General features: G+C 41.0%; 1 protein-coding gene across 3 annotated transcripts in view; it reads left to right on the top strand.

Annotated features, from left to right (window-relative positions):
- LOC132871589 (myelin basic protein-like) overlaps window positions 1-13817 on the top strand; it is a 59806-nt gene that overhangs the window by 6703 nt on the left and 39286 nt on the right. Inside the window, exon 1 of one of the 3 annotated variants that reach the window (XM_060905867.1) lies at window positions 6307-6529. The exons of the other annotated variants lie outside the window; for them this stretch is intronic. The gene's annotated coding sequence lies outside the window, so the exon portion shown is untranslated. Of the gene's footprint in view, window positions 1-6306; window positions 6530-13817 lie in introns of those variants that run through there. 3 annotated transcript variants of the gene reach the window in all.

The following is a 13817-nucleotide window of genomic DNA, read 5'->3' as shown; positions in this document are numbered from 1 at the left end:
AGCAGAGCTAACAAGAGAACCATGAGTGAACAACTCTAATCAGAGAGACAGGTTACACAGTGACGGTAGGCTTGACTCAATGCTATCCCAGAAATCCTTCCTGTAATATGCAAATTTGGCCGCCTCTGATTGGACAGCCAAATTTGCATATTACAGGAAGGATTTCTGGGATAGCATTGAGTCAAGCCTATCGTCACTGTGTAACCTGTCTCTCTGATCAGAGTTGTAGATTAACTCAAGCAGTAAATCACTTCACTCATGATTCTCTTGCTAGCTGGGTGTGAACGGCGAGTCATTACAGTGATCGGATTTCCCGTTAGGGTGATCAATGGCAAATTTAAGATGCCATTCCTCACTCAATCTGGCAATCTGACTCTCTCTGCAAATTTAGGCATCTTAAAATGTTTTTATTAATGCCAAATAAAATATCCAGCACAAATTATATATGATAGACATAAATTAATAATTTATAAATTTTATTTCAAACACGTTTTTAGTTAGCGGGACTGCAGCTTATCACCGCTCCCGCCCGCACCGCGTATGTGCACTCCCGCCCGCGCCCGCATATGTGCACTTCCGGTCCCGCCCGCAATGAGCTTTCAAAATTTGTCCCGCGCCGCACTGCTTTGCGGCGGGTCCCGCGGGACTCCTGCAGGAGTGCAGGGTTCTACTTGAGGATATGAGGATGTTTAACCTCACCAGCCACTTTAATAGGAACTTGTTCTTGATTCTAAGATTCTTGTTCTTGGCTGCATGAGTGGAACCCAATGTGGTCTTCTGTTCTGCTGTTGCATGCTGCGATGCTTTTCTTCTCACCACGGCTGTAAAGAGCTGCTATGATTTACTATTATCCTTCCTGGCAGCTTGAACCATTTTTCTGGCCATTTTCCTCTGACCTCTCTTATAGTAGAGGACCTAGGTTAGATATGTATGCACATAATTTAGGAGGGGATACCTCAACTGTTATAGGCTAATTTGAACCCAAGGAACAACTTGAGATGTGTGCCAAAATCGCTGTCCTGGGCAAACAGGACGAAAATTACCAATCCAAGATGGCCATATTGAAAATATAAATTTTTGAACCACTCACTACAGAAGTATGTGCAATACCTCATTTTATTTTTTTGCGGTCCGGTTTCCATCAAATCCTGCACTCTGATTGGCTGGCGAGTGGGTCCGTATCCTACGGACTCCGGTTACGGACCTCTGGCAACTCACTCGTTCACAACAACAACAAGCATAGTAGCAATTTTTGTCAACATTTATCTTTTTTTTATAAGATTTATTTATAAGATTTTTATCAAAAATCTTATAAATTTTTGCCAGCATTTCTCAGCATAATAGCATTAATTTTACATCATGGATAGCGATAATGACAGTCTTCACAGCGAAAGCGAGTTTTACTACCCTGAGGAAGAAGAAATAAAAGAAAACATTTCAGGAGAAAGCTAAAAACCTCTAACTGTTGCTAACGCCGAGCAAAAACATGGCTGAATCCTGAATGACTCAATTTTGTATAAATAGGGGACTATATAGGTGGCAAAATGTAGTTTTTTTTCCTGCCATGGAAGTGCACTTGTATACCGAGGAGGAAGCAATTTGCATTACAGCCGTGAATGAGGATTCAAAATGGCGGCTCGTCTCGGCTTGGTTTTCCCTTTTGGGCACTCTCGTTTTCTGTTAGGATTTGGTAAAGAAAAAAATAAATATATTATTTACCAGCTTAAGGTCGGTCCGTATGGTGAAATAGCATGACCTCGGCCTTGAGTACTTTCAAGACCTCAGTCACGGTATTTCATGATACAGACCTCCCAACTGGTAAATAACGTATATATTTATGGGTTTTGGGGTATGGGGAATCCATTAATTACATCATTTTCATGATTGAAGGAAAAGGGAACAAGCTATGGTCAAGGGCAAGTTTAAAAAAAAAAAAAACACCAAAAATTGGCCAAAACTTGCAGTTTCACAGAAAACATGAGAAAAATAGAATAACCCTACCTCAAACATGAAATCATGGACTTGGGAGACCTATGCATATAATTTAGGAGAGTATAAGAAAGCAAGCATTTGATTGAAAATACAATTTCTTTATATTAATCATATTATTATGATCGATGGAATGTTAAAGGTGCCCTTCCACCAAAAACGTTTACTACTGGCTCTTTTTGAAATACCATAGTTCACTCCGAGTTGCATATGCATGCTGCATGTGAAAATGTAATTCTACTCCCATTCCCTGTATTAGCTTATGGAAGAAAATAGTCGGAAAAATGAGCGAATCTGAAAAAGCCCTACGAATTTACGTCACTTTGAAAATTAGTATTCATGGCCTCGCCCACCTTGGCTTGCGACCGCCCACGGGAAGAAAGTTCGAATTTAAGCACGAGGAGAGATAGCAGAGCCCATCTCGTCAGTAGCTAACGAAGAGGACCTAACAGCAAGTTGAAAACATGTCTGAACAAGTTCGTGCCTGTGTTATTTGTGGCAGTAACACATCAACGTTGCATTTCTTGCCCAAGATAGAAGAGGTGAAGAAGAAATGGTTGGAATTTATCTTTGGAACACCACCAGTGAAGTATAATGCAACGTTAGTACTGTGTTCTGATCATTTCAACCACAGTGACTTTTCAAACTTTGGTGCCTTCAGTAGTGGTTTTGCTTCGAGGTTGTTTTTAATACCTGGATCTGTACCATCAAGATGATTGACCACCAGCTCACAAGCTGTAAGTAAAACATGAACTTTTTGTTGGAAGGTTTTTGTTACAAAATAGCATGTTCATATTCTCCACGTTAGCATGCATGAGAGTTTTCCGCTTCTCTGCGGATTTCCGCTTTTTCGGAGTAAAAAATGACCTTTTTATATTATGCAAAATCCGTTGAGATTTTTTTTTTTTATTAATTTCGGGGGGGTCGGGGTATGTTCCTTCATGTTGTTCAAACTTTATTAACTCCAACTATGTTTACACGTTATTTGTAAGTCACCACTTTTAGTCTCCTTTAAATCTTGTTGAATGTGATGTAAAATTTGTGTTATCTACATTGTTACTGTTCAAAACATCGATGTCGAGACCATAATAGCCAGTCAAAACAGTTTTTACAAAGACACCCACATCTGCTTGTTCTGATCCACTGGAGGTAGCGTCACAGTGCTGTTAGCCAATCAGAGGTAACAGATTTACATGTCATGAATATTAATGAGTAAGAACTGAAATCCTGTCGTTCTCCCACCACCCACTCCTCCACCAAACTAGAACAGCCTGAAACAGGAGAACCACAGCATTTTTTTTTCACCAAAACCGGCTCACAGGGCATTCATTCATACTAGAGACCACCGCACAATTAATGAAAAAAACGATGCAATGAGACCTTTAACTTTTAAAGTGAAAAATACAAAACAAAACTTATTACTTTGGTAGGCAGCAATATCTTGAGAGCCTAAATGTTTAACTGCCAACAATACAACTTTTAACATCACATTATTACTGTCTAGGTGTCACATAAACCAGGGTCAGGAACATGAAGAGTAACAGAATCCTGTAATACCGGTGGCCATCTTGGATTGGTAATTTTCAGGCTGTTCGCCCCGGATAGCAATTTTGGCACACATCCCAAGTTATTCCTTGGGGTCAAATTAGCCTGTAACAGTTGTGTTATCCTCTCATAAATTTATGTGCATACATGTCTAAGCTAGGTCCTAGACTATTACCAACAAGGCATTTGTTTCCATCCACAGAACTGTCACTCGCTCAGTGTTTTTTGTTTTTTGCACCATTCTGCCTGTGTAAACTCTAAAGACTGTTGTGTGTGAAAACTCCAGGAGATCAGCAGTTCCTGAAATACTCAAACCAGTCCATCTGGCTCAAACCAACACTCATGCTACAGTGAAAGAAAGTAACTTTGAGATCACAATTTTTCCCATTCTGATTTTTGAAGTGAACATTAACTGAAGCTCTTGATTTGTATCTGCACAATTTGATGCATTGTGCTCCTGCCAAGGGATTGGCTGGTTAGAGAACTGCATTAAACAGCAGGTGTATGTATGGGTGTTCCTAATAAAGTGGCCAGTGAGTATTTCTGTCCATCAGCATATTTTGTTTGTTTCATTTTATCTTGTGGCTCTTGGATCAGATTTTAATTTAAAAAATTAAGACACTGACAGAATTTTTTTTTTTCCCATTGACTGTCTTTGGTTAGGCGGCACAGTGGTGTAGTGGTTAGCACTGTCGCCTCACAGCAAGAAGGTTCTGGGTTCGAGCCCAGTGGCCAACGGGGGCCTTTCTGTGTGGCGTTTGGATGTTCTCCCCGTGTCCGTGTGGGTTTCCTCCGGGTGCTCCGGTTTTCCCCACAGTCCAAAGGCATGCAGGTTGGGTTAATTTGTGGCTCTAAATTGACCGTAGGTATGAATGAGAGTGTGAATGGTTGTTTGTCTCTATGTATCAGCCCTGCGATGATCTGGAGACTTGTCCAGGGTGTACCCCGCCTCTCGCCCATAGTCAGCTGGGATAGGCTTCAGCTTCCCCGCGACCCTGTACAGGATAAGTGGTTACGGATAATGGATGGATGTCTTTGGTCACAATGGTACTAAATCAGCCGCATATCAAATTATGTTTTCTAACAATATCATCTTTAAGTCACGAACAAAAGGCTTTTACAATCTGCAACAAAATCTGTCCAAAAGTTGCACCGTATAAACCTGGTGTAAGATGTAATTATTAATGTGGTAGTGCATGAGAGTGTGGGAATTTTGCTGCCTTCACTTCCTTGTTAATTAGTGCTGTTTTGCGCTGGCCAAGTTGTAATTATGAAATTCAAGCACACCACTAAAAGTGCCTAGTTAGTTATGCTGTGTTCACATATATACCGGTACGATAGTGGTATAACTGTATCCATACAAAGTATACCGGTACAGTTTAGTGCATCTGTCCACACTAGCGAGAAATGTTTGTGGTTTTCTTTCATGGTAGTTGAAATGCGCGTGCGCGAAATGTTTCCGTGGTTACCGAGTAACTTACTTCCGAGAATATGGCGGATGAAACAACGTGTGTGTGCTTTTTGTTGTCAATGTACAGTCTGTATTTTTGGTGGTCATTTATTCAGTCGAATCATATAAAACGCACGAGGCAGTTGAGAAAGAAACAAAGAAAACGAATCTCTGTTCACTTTTTTATACAGCGAAGAAGTAGGAATGGTTCATTGCGCATGTGCATTATATTTGTATCGATACAGAGCTGCTTCAGCTGTCCACACTACAGCGAAGCGCTACAGTACCGATACTGTACTGGTACGAAACCCATACATTTGTGGGTTTTGTACCGATACAGTTCTACCACTACAGTACCGGTATAGTTGCTAGTGTGGACAGGTGTTGCGGTACGAAAGTAGTATCGTATCGGTATAAAATCCCTAGTGTGGACAGGGTATTAGTTAGGTAGTGCAGAGATGCCTACTAATACGGATTGGCCGTATTTTGTACAGAAAAGTTACGTAAATACGATGTTACGGCAAACAGTGTTATTCTGTACGGAATTATTATAAAGTCTTAAAAAATTCCAGTGAGTTGTTTTTAAATGTCCAAGCGACTTTTTCAATCCATGCGCGATTCACAGCTATTTATTTTTATGACAACCACACATGCTGTGTGTGACATGCGCAGACATAGACATATAAACATAGACGCCGCATTCTGCGTAGAATCATACGTCATCCTCGCTGCCATATTGGATGTGGCAAAGTGGAGAGTCTTCAACCATCTCTGGTATAGCGTCTAGACAGTAGCCGAGAATAAAGATGCCTCATTCATGTGCTGCGTTTAACTGTACCAACAGGTTTACCGTCCAAACGAGATCACATGGGATTACCTTTCACAGGTGAGACTGGAAAAATACTTTTCAATACTGTTCCTTCAGATGGAGCGTGAGATTGACAGGCGGATCGGTGCAGCCTCCGCAGTGATGCGGTCGCTTTACCGGTCCGTCGTGGTGAAGAAGGAGCTGAGCCAAAAGGCGAAGCTCTCAATTTACCGGTCGATCTATGTTCCGACTCTCACCTATGGTCATGAGCTTTGGGTAATGACCGAAAGAACAAGATCGCGGATACAAGCGGCCGAAATGAGTTTCCTTTGCAGGGTGGCGGGCGCTCCCTTAGAGATAGGGTGAGAAGCACAGTCACTCGGGAGGAGCTCGGAGTAGAGCCGCTGCTCCTCCACATCGAGAGGAACCAGCTGAGGTGGCTCGGGCATCTTTTTCGGATGCCTCCTGGACGGCTTCCTGGGGAGGTGTTCCAGGCATGTCCCCCCGGGAGGAGGCCCTGGGGAAGACCCAGGACACGCTGGAGGGACTATGTCTCTCGGCTGGCCTGGGAACGCCTCGGTGTTCTTCCCGAGGAGCTGACCGAGGTGTCTGGGGAGAGGGAAGTTTGGGCTTCCATGCTTAGACTGCTGCCTCCGCGACCCAGTCCCGGATAAAGCGGAAGAAGACGAGACGAGACTGTTCCTTCAGTCTTCAGTTTCCCAGCTCATCTCCACCGGGTAGGTGTATAGTTATAAGCAGTGAGAATTAGATAATACAGTGCCACACTATGATGAACGTTTTTGAACGTATGATGAATGTTTTTAACCTTTCTGAATGTGAAGGAATCAGTGATGTATTTTGTTTTGGTATGACGTTAGAACCTGGCCGAACTCAGTTTGGCGGTCATTCAGCTCACTTTATTCAACGAGAGTAGGTCTGTGTGGTGACTCAATAAATAAAACAGTAAATTTTTATTTTCATTCACTATTTCCAGTTTTTCCACTATTTCCATCATTTATCATATTCAGTCTTGTAGGTTGGTTATTGTGGCCTCAGGTTTTGGTAGCTTGCTACGGTATGCTGACTGATTTAGCTTACCTGAGCTATCTATCGCGTATCTGTCGCTAGTTTGCAGTGTACAGGGTATTTCGCACTATTTATAACCATCACATTAAAAGTTATATATGTTGTTTTGATGCCTGTTTGTTTCCCAAACATATACGTGTGTGTCTTAATGGGTGAATAAAAGGCATCGAGTTAAATATTATTGTAGAAAGGGGCTTTATGAAGTTCAGTCCATTTACTTGCATTGGTTTACGGGGAAGTTTTGCCACATCCAATATGGCGGACACTCTGACGTATCCCAGCAACGGGCCACCAGCTCAATGCGGCGTCTATGTTTATATGTCTGTGCGCAGATACCGCACATTTGTTCGGGCTATTTTCACAGGTCTCAGGTATTCCTCCCACGATATACGGTAGAATGGCCGTGCATTACACCCAGTCAAAAGGGCAATGGATACGCGCACTGCAAACTGTATAGAACTGACATTAACATCACTCATGGTGGTCGCGATGACTGCAGGCGGCATGTCAACTACAAAAAAACATATGGAGTATGCTGAAATGGCGAGTCAGGCGGAAAGTAAATCTGGGGGTATCCAGCAGTTTTTTACGAAATCTGTGGATGAAAAGACACGGAACGTGACACGTGCTGAAGCGGTGATGGTTGACCTATGCTTGGAGTTGAACTTGCCGATTAGTGCCATGAAATGTGAGTTAAACTTATTCAGTTTCTTTTTACATGTATGATTTTTATTCACTGAAATATCAAACACTGGCTGTACTTCTTTAATTCAAAGTCTTTTCAGTGTTGCAAGTACAAATGTACATGTAGTATGATCAAAAACAGAATTTTATGATTAGTGTTGTTGGGATTGTGGCAAAAAATTGATCATTCCACTGTTTTGAATACAATTATAAATGTCATTTTATTCAATGTCTCTTCTGAAGCATTATGCTGGAGTATTTATATATTGGGACATTGTTATCTTAATGTCGGACTCTCTTTGGCATGAAATAAGAAATGTAAAAAAATTTTTATTAGAATCCATTAACAGGTAGAACATTTTGCCAGGCAATATAATATAATACTTTTGAGGAGTTACATTCAATACCAATGATTGGTAGTCGACCGTAATGTCTGCAAACAGGGAACACTATTGTATTTAGAAAAATGTGATATATTGTATGCTCTAGAAATTTGTTGAGTGGAAATTCAATTGAGATGGCTGCTCGTGTTTTGTTTATTCAATTCACACAAAACAGTACTTTTTAAGAATTTAAATGTTAAACATATTGGTATATACACCTCTTATAATGGAAATGCGCATAAATTAATGTTATTGAAAGTCATTCCAAAATACTGAAAAATGTTTTCAAGAATACTGAAATTCAAAATTTGGGGTAGGCATCTCTGGGTAGTGTGATCTGGTTCTCATAAAACATATTTATCTCAACCAGAGATTAGAGATTTAAACCTAATCATGAATGTGGCCTTATTGAGTAAGTTGTATTTAGATAAATAAAGAATTATCTATTCTTTCGTGGCCAGTTGTAACCTGGGAATCAAAATGACTTCCAGAACTTCCACTTAAAGGTTTCAACATGTATGTCAGGAATTGATGAGTAACGATATGAACTTTTATAGAACATGAAGGCAGTATTTGTATTTTTGTCTTATGTTTACCACACGAATTATGTAGCTTTAATTACATTATTATATTTCTTATGGAGCTTTATTACTAATTAAATATAGCTTTAATGTAACTTCAATCCTACTCGCATGTTAGCTTTAATGTTATTAGAAATTTGCCATTAATGCAGTCACCACACTATTAGCTTTAGTACAAAGGATATAGCAGCTTTTAACTTAATTATATAATTAACTTCTTTATATTCCCATTTGTTGTGTTTCTGCTGTAACAGTATTAGCAAATTGGCTTCGATGTAGACCACTGAGGTTAAAGATAGAGTTGGTGTAGTGGGATTTAGTTACAGTGAAATGGATCAGTAAACCATAAAGGTGCATGTGTGTGCATGTGTGCATACTAAAACCTTCATGCACATAGAAACTTCTTACTTCCGTCTCGTACGCTTCCTGTTTGTACAACTCAAAACTTTCACCTTTACCTTACACACACACACACACACACACACACACACACACACACACACACACACAGTGAGAGGAGGAAGAACAGATGGATTGGAGTGTATTACTGCCAGATTCTACATGCACACTCAAAAACATACACTCAGACTTATTTCTGTGTTATATAATCCCATATAGTGTTCTCCTGCCAGCTTTTGCAGTAAAAAAAAAATCTCTCGCTCTCTCACCACAGACGCACACACTTCATGCAAGCCACTCTTCTCACACTGACCCGAGAGGTGTGTGTGTGTGTGTGTGTGTTTCTGGAATATGGCATATCTTTTTCTCTGAATGTGATATCAGCAGTATGATGTGCTTTTATGTTTATTTTATATATGTATTGTGTGCATTTTAAGATAAACTTTATTCATCTTAAAGTTTGGAATGGACAATTAAAAAAAAAAGAGTTGTACTTCACCTGAAGTAGCAATATTGCACTAATAAAATACTGGCAGCTGAAAGAGAAATATTGCAGCAGGTAGTGAATGTTATTGCACAACATGACATTTAACTAATGAGGATGGAATATGTGTGTAAAGTAACCAATAAATGACCAAAAAAGCATAGGGTATGAACATAATTGTACAGAACAATTGAACAGGGGCCGGTTTCCCAAAAGCCTCTTAACGCTAAGAGCATCTTAACTAGGAGAGAGAGTGTTCATTGTGCTGCTCGCTCTAATATTTAACGATGATCTTTGTGCTGCGATGCTTTTGGGAAACTCAGCACAGAACAATTATGAGAGTGAGACATGAATAAGAAAAATACTTGTAAATGAAAATGATACTGGACCAAATAGTAATATTATTGCACAGTGTAAGTAGATGATGGCGATGAGATGCGAATAGTGAGACATGAATAAGAAAAATACTTGTAAATGAAAATGATACTGGACCAAATAGTAATATTATTGCACAGTGTAAGTAGATGATGGCGATGAGATGCGAATAAAGTGACAAAAAGTGATCGTGACTTTGAGAAACGGTGCTACATTATGCCAGGCTGTCATTGAAAAGTCTGGTAGCAGTTGGGATGAAAGACCTGCAGTGGTATTCCTTCTTGCACCGTGGGTACAGCAGTCTGTTGTTGAAGGAGCTGCTCAGAGCACCAGCAGTCTCGTGTAGGGGGTGAGAGGTGTTGTCCATGATTGGCATTAGCTTTGCTAATGTCCTCCTCTCACACACCTCCTCAGTGGAATTCAGAGGGCAGTTCAGGACAGAGCTGGCCCTTTTCACCAGCTTGTTAAGCCTTTTCCTGTCTCTCAGTGCTTCTACATCCCCAACAGACCACAGCGAAGAAAATAGCAGATGCTACCACAGTGTCATAGAATGTCCTCAACAGTGTCTTGCTCACTCCAAAGGACCTCACTCTCCTCAGCAGGTGGAGACAACTTTGGCCCTTCTTGTACAAAGCATCTGTGTTGGTAGCCTTTTTTTTGTTGTTTGTTTGTTTTTGTTTTAGCCTTTCTAAACCTTAAAAAAAATGTAGGGCAGAAAAAGTTATAAAGATTTCAGATACTTTTAAAAATATACAATCACCGGCCACTTTAGTAGGAACTTGTTCTTGATTCCAAGACTCCTGTTCTTGGCTGCAGAAGTGGAACCCAGTGTATTCTTCTGTCTGCTGTTGCATGCTGAGGTGCTTTTCTGCTCACCACGGTTGCAAAGAGTGATTTATATGAGGTGCTATATCCTTCCTGGCAGCTTGAACCAATCTGGCCATTTTCCTCTGACCTCCCTTATCCACAAGATGTTTCCACCCACAGAACTGTTGCTCACTCAAATTTTTTTTCCCCCACGCCATTCTGTATAAATTCTCGAGTCTGTTGTATGTGAAAACCCCAGGAGATCAGCAGTTTCTGAAATACTCAAACCAGTCCATCTGGCACCAACGCCCATGCCACATAGATCACAATTTTTCAGTGAACATTAACTGAAGCTCTTGATTTGTATCTGCACGGTGGTGCAGTACTTAGCACTGTCACCTCACAGCAAGAAGGTTCTGGGTTCGAGCCCAGTGGCCAACGGGGACCTTTCTGTGTGAAGTTTGCATGTTCTCCGTGTGTCAGTGTGAGTTTCCTCCAGGTGCTCCGGTTTCCCCCACAGTTCAAAGACATGCGGTTAGGTTAACATGGGGCAGCCATGGCCTGAGGTTGGGCTGAAGTGCCCTTGAGCAAGGCACCTAACCCCCAACTGCTCCCCAGGTGCTGTAGCATAGCTGCCCATTGCTTTGGGTATGTGTGTGCTCATTGCTCGCTTGTGCGTTCACTGCTTCAAATGGGTTAAATGTGCTTAAAGGAGATACGCAGAGCCTTTATTTTTAAATAAATTTGAGTGGATAGTATCTCCATCCTTGACTCTTGTTTGCTGCATAAATTGGAATAAAAAAATATATATTTATGAGAGTTAAAATCGACCGCAAAGTTGGCATTCGAGCTGCCTCGATGAGCTAGCCATGCCTGAGTCCGTGACGTCACTGCGGGAACCGGTTTTAAGGCCGAGGCCTTTTACAGCTATAGACCACAGTCATGTAATAAATATTTATGGTGAAAGTAAGAAATGCCATTACCGACTTGCTCAACTAAGACTGATTTGACTTTGTTGACTGTCATTAAAACAGGATAGGTGTTATAACTTATGCAGCATACATGTACATGCATGCATTTTCACTGATAAAATGTAAAAGGCTAATTAAATAATCAGATGAACTGAGACAATCACATTCTGAAGTAAATTAAATAATCTTATACCAGTAACGTAAACACACAATACAAGTTATATGTATTAATCTAAATGCAGGTAAACAACTTTTTTTTTTTTTTTTTTTAATCCAAATGAGAGTTGGAGCTTACCCGTCTGTGTTCTTGCTTCCTGAAGGCTGATCTTGTGGCAGATTGTTTTGAAACAATCTGACTTTCAGTTGTTCATTCAGTTCTCTGTTCATTCGCTTCTTCCATGTAAGGGCGAGATGGCAGCAATATCCAGTTTAGAAATAAGACGGCTGCTCCACTCATTCACGTTTCTTCATACTGTGTATTCCGCCATTACTGCTGGGCTCAGGCAGTTACTAAAACCCGGGACAGAACAGAACGTCACCGGTTTTAGCAACACCTGCGGGGAGGTCACTGCCCTAGCGATATGTCCCGTCCCATTCCGTCCCGGGTTTTAGCAACAACCCTCGGCTTACTCCGGGAGGACTGGTGCAACTGAACTCACTTTCCTTTTTAAAAATAAATAAATACATATATTTTTTTCTTTAATTGTTGATACTGTACCCTCTTTCAATACAGGCTTATAGCCAGCACTCCTCAACAGATCAGAGGTCTTGTACGAGTCTTCAGTGCAGAGCAGAGGAGAGCCCACTTCATAGGCGCCCAATGTGCCCATGAACTTCTCAAAAAACACGTCCAAATCTTTGCAGTTTGAACATTCTTGGGCCATGAATGCAATGTAAATCTAGCTTCTGTCATGTTGCTGTACCGGCCAGCAGCACATCTACGTGGCATGACAATAAATTAGCTCAAAATGGAGGATCGGAGTTGCAGTCAGCTCTGTGTTTTAGTATAGCAGAAATGGCGATGAGACCGATAGGCTTCCTGTTGTGACGTTACGGACATCAAGGTCATTCACTCAGACCGCTACCTATATAAATCACTTTAATCGTAAAAAATTACTATATTAGATTTATTGTTAATGCTTAAAGCTATTCCTGTGCCATTCTTGAGGTCTCAAGGCATTTATAAACGAAAGTGGCTCTGCGTATATGCTTTAAGTCTGTGTTTGAGTGTACATGTGATAAAATGGCTTTTTGTCTTCTTTTTGTCAATGATTTTATGCATTATGCTGCTCTCAAGGGACTGGCTGCTTACATAACTGCATAAAACAGCAGGTGTATGGGTGTTTCTAATAAAGTGGCCGGTGAGTGTATATTTTAAATAATAATAAAAAGAAGAAGAAACCTTTATTTGTCTCAAGCACAGTGAAATTCATCCTCTGCATTTAACCCATCTGAAGCAGTGAACACGCGTGCACACACCCAGAGCAGTGGGCAGCCACACTAGAGCACCCGGGGAGCAGTCAGGGATTAGGTACCTTGCTCAAGGGCACCTCAGCCCAAGGCTGCCCCACGTTAACCTAACTGCATGTCTTTGGACTGTGGGGGAAACCGGAGCACCCGGAGGAAACCCACGCAGACACGGGGAGAACGTGCAAACTCCACACAGAAAGGCCCTTTCTGGCCGCTGGGTTCGAACCCGGAACCTTCTTGCTGTGAGGCGACCGTGTTAACCACCACAGCACCGTGCCGCCCACAAATAAAACCAGAATGGTCAACTTATTGAAAATGTGTTATGTTACATTGTCAAGCCTCCTACTGGACTGTCTGAATGGGAATGGAAAGAGAGTGTTTTGCTTTCGCCAAACAAAACTGCTCATGAGTATGACCTCAGGTTAGGGCGGGGCAAAGTGTTGTACACAGTGTACTTTTCTGACATATTGTGTATTTGAAAAAAAAAGTACTTTTTGTTTAGCTTTAGGGAAAAAGATTAGCATAGTGTATGAAACAACAGTTTGGTTAACTTCTCATTTGTGTTGCATTACAAAGCTAAAGGCATTCAGTCGTGTCTGAATTGATCGTTCAGTTCTTGTGAATTAATCTGAGGTCATGTGCATGTAAATGTGCATTTCTCTGCACACACAGAAATGTGAAGGTGTGTGAGTGTTTGTGTTAGCATATTAGCCTTACTTTAGCTTTAATATTCTTTAACTTTTTAATCAGCTTTAACTCTGTTAGCATTCTGTGTTTTAATGTAG

This window comes from Neoarius graeffei, chromosome 23, assembly GCF_027579695.1.
Source record: "Neoarius graeffei isolate fNeoGra1 chromosome 23, fNeoGra1.pri, whole genome shotgun sequence".
NCBI lineage: Eukaryota > Metazoa > Chordata > Actinopteri > Siluriformes > Ariidae > Neoarius > Neoarius graeffei.
The sequence above is the reverse complement of the archived record's forward strand: the minus strand, read 5'-3'. Positions and strand labels throughout refer to the sequence as shown.